We start from the raw sequence: 3634 nt of genomic DNA on the forward strand, positions 1-3634 counted from the left end.
CTATTGTAGAAACATTTCTCAGGCAGTACAGCTAAGGGTTGTGGTGATTATAAAGCAGGAAGTTGTAGCAAGTTCATCTCTATATGCTGCCAAAAGGAGAGCATTGGCTAAAATAACTGTTAGTCCAGGTAGACTAGAGAAACAAACTCATAGACGTGCATATGTGAATAAGAAAGACGTTTATATACAAAAGCAGTTGAATATTGAGAAAGCATCCCAGTCCAGATCAAGTCCATAAGTCTGATATTAGCCCATATGGCCGATACCAATCTATAAAGTCCTCTTCAGACTCATGAAACACATGCAATGATGCCAAATGCAGGAAGATTACAGGCCAGTGGGTTGGAAGTCTTCTGGATCTAGTGGCGCTGTAAGCATCTCAGCACTGGCAGGGGTCTCTATGTGGCTCCTCTGGCTGCAGAGGTCTGGTTGCATCAGGGTAGGTCCAGGTGGCTTCTCCAGGGCGTAGCACCATGTGTCTTGTCAGCAGAGCATCTCCAAGGGAGTGAGGAGAGAGAGAGAGAGAGAGAGAGAGAGAGAGAGAGACTCCTGCCTCCAAGGAGGAAATCCAAGAGTTCCCAGAATCCTTAGGCCATGCCCACACAGAAGCCTCATTGGCTATATCCTGATTGACAACCTAGACACCATCCCTACACTGTTAATGCTTAAATTGACACCAGCGTATGTAACTACCACAATAACTGAATACATACTGAGATAGTTTATTGTGCCAGCCTGGCCAATAAACACAAGTGGGATTAATTGAAGGGCGGAGAGATAAGTGGCTTGGTGAACCTCACCTTTCTTGTCTCTCGCTCTTTAATCATTGGACCAGTGTGCAGCTGCCTTGCTTGTTCTGTGCCTCAACTTAAAGGGCACACTACCTGTGGGAAGCCTACCCTGTGGACTGTGTTGCTGTAAGTTGAAGTCCCTTTAAGACCACACGATTGAAATTTACATCTCCGGAGCTGAGGACTGACAGTTGGTGACCTGCCTTGCGGTTTGCTGCCTGTGCTGGGATAGCCTAGCTCTCTCTCTCTACAGAGGACTACCTAGCAGCTCTCAAGACTTGAAGGACTGCAAGTGTCTCACAACTGTCTCACGGGAGTGAGTCGCACTGAGCCATTTATACTGCTTTATAATTTAACTGTTCATTTCTTGTATTGTATATCAATCTGTTTATAACTTAACTGCTCATTTCTTGTATTATATATCTATCTGTTTATAATTTAACTGTTCATTTCTTGTGCTATATATCTATCTTTATAAATATATATATAATTATCAGCAATCTGATTTTATCTCTCTAGAGAACCCTGTCTAACACATTTTGGTACCAAGAGTGGGGATTGAACCCACGCGGACATATGTCAAAAAGTATTATCTTTCCATATAGAGAAAAAGTAGATAAAGCAGTCCTATCAGCAGATCAAGAGAAGTAGACCTGCCAACGTTGGGTTCTGGTTCCCACTTCTGATGTGATTTCATTATTCCCAAATCGTATATTCTGTGGTCATTCACAAATTATGTGTTCAAAAATCTCTTCACTGTGAATCTAACTAGACTCAATGGTCACATCTAGGTATTGTTAAACTGCTCTCCTGGGCATATCCAATTAAACGTTCCTATGAGCTTTCTGATGTCCACTTTTATATGAGGATTTAGGAAAGATGGAGTGAGCACTGGGCCACTACTCAAGTACTCAAGTACCCCCTCAACACAAGTACTCCCTGGACCAATATTGAGAGTAGCCATACCAGAAGTGTAAGAGAAGGTCGGGGGAGAGAGGGGGAACCGATCACAATGACCTACCTATAATCCCCTCTCAGGGGGATGGACAGGAGACATTGGACAGTGTAAGAAATGAAAAAAATAATAATAATTTATAAGTTATCAAGGGTTCATGATGGAAGGAGGGGGGGAAGAAGGAGGGAGGGGGAAAATGAGGAGCTGATACCAAAGGCTCAAGTAGAAAGAAAATGCTTTGAAAGCGATGATGGCAACATATGTACAAATGTGCTTGACACAATGGATGTATGTATGGATTGTGATAAGAGTTGTATGAGCCCCCCAATAAAGTGATTTTTTAAAAAGAGCAATGAATAATATATAACTCATGATTTTGAAAAGATTTTTCACTCTTTTGTTCAGCAATTCCATTTTTGGAAATCTATTCTAAAGAAATGATCTCAAATGCAAAAGAAATTTGAGACATTTATTCATATGCTACTTGTGAAAATCCAAAGCTTCTATCAATATAAATGCTCAAAAATTAGAAATGGGCTGAGTAAATTACAAAAATCCATTCCATTAAAAAATGCGGCTTATAAAGAGTTTTGTGCCATTGAGAAATGTCTATGATATCATTGATTTTTATCCTACTTCATGTATTTATTTTTATATTTTATTTTCCATTTTTCTACAATAAGCATGTGATTACTTTGTAACCTAAAAAAAACATATACCTGTATGTGAATGTGTGTATTCCTATGCACACACACACATATCCACCCACACAGTTGAATGAAAAGACCATGAAATTTTCCCATGAACTTTTTGGAAACTGTATTTGGTGGCTGGAGTGGGGAACAGCTCTGTCCTATACCATGGCTGCCAGCTGTGTTCCAAGGGCAATGCCACTGTTTTCCCTCTTGCTAGCTTCAATAACGGCTGATCTGTTCCTTTTGTTCCACTCGCCATAAACATAGACACGATGAAAATTAATTCAGCTAGAGGCCTCCTATCAAATAAGATAACATAGTTAGAATTCAGTGTGTGCTTTCATTGATCAGTTCCCCACTTCCTTTTCTCCTCCCTTTTTCCTTTCTCCCTCGCTACCGTCCTTCCACTCAGCGATGCGGACAGCAGGAGGAAAGGCAAGCACATGTTCTAGGTAAGAACCTGGGGTGGTCTGTGTCAGCAGGCAATGGGCCAACAGGGTGCTGGGTTGAGGTTCAGGATGCTTTGGGGAAGGGCCTGTGAGGCAGGCGCAGAGAGTTGCATAGGGTGGGACAAGCCATTTGGAACCCGGTGGGTTCCTCAGTAGGAAAGCATGGCGTTCCAGAGTAGGCTTGCCCACAGGCTTGCCCAAAGGCTGGAAGTGCATGAGCCTACCCTCGTGCCTAGATGGCCAGCAACAGAGAAGGGAGTAGCCTCAGTCTTCCTTCTCTGTGGACTGAGGAAGCTATTTCCTCTCACCTTTCCCTATATTCGAATTCCTGCAAAATGAAAGTCACAGTTACACTACCATGTTCAGTCTTCATTCTGGTTTCAGTAAGTCCTCTCAAGCATAAGGAAATAGAGGAAAGGAGTAGGAGGCAAAGGGCATACATAGAAGCCTAAATACAGACATGGACATATGTAAATATATTTATGATTATGGGGGAAATAGACCTAGGTGCATATATTTATAGGTTCAGTAGTAGGGTAGCACGTGAACATTGAGCCTCCTCGCATGCACGCCCTCAATACAATAGCACCTTGCTCAGCTAAACGGTCATTCCATGATACCCACCTTCCCAATATGATCGCTGAAGACATGTGGGCATAAGCAAACGTGGTGAAGAAAGCTGATGGTGCCCAGCTATCAAAAAGATATAGTGTCTGGGGTCTTAAAGGCTTGAAGGCAAACAAG

Source organism: Tenrec ecaudatus, chromosome 2 (genome assembly GCF_050624435.1).
Source record: "Tenrec ecaudatus isolate mTenEca1 chromosome 2, mTenEca1.hap1, whole genome shotgun sequence".
In the NCBI taxonomy this organism is placed as follows: domain Eukaryota; kingdom Metazoa; phylum Chordata; class Mammalia; order Afrosoricida; family Tenrecidae; genus Tenrec; species Tenrec ecaudatus.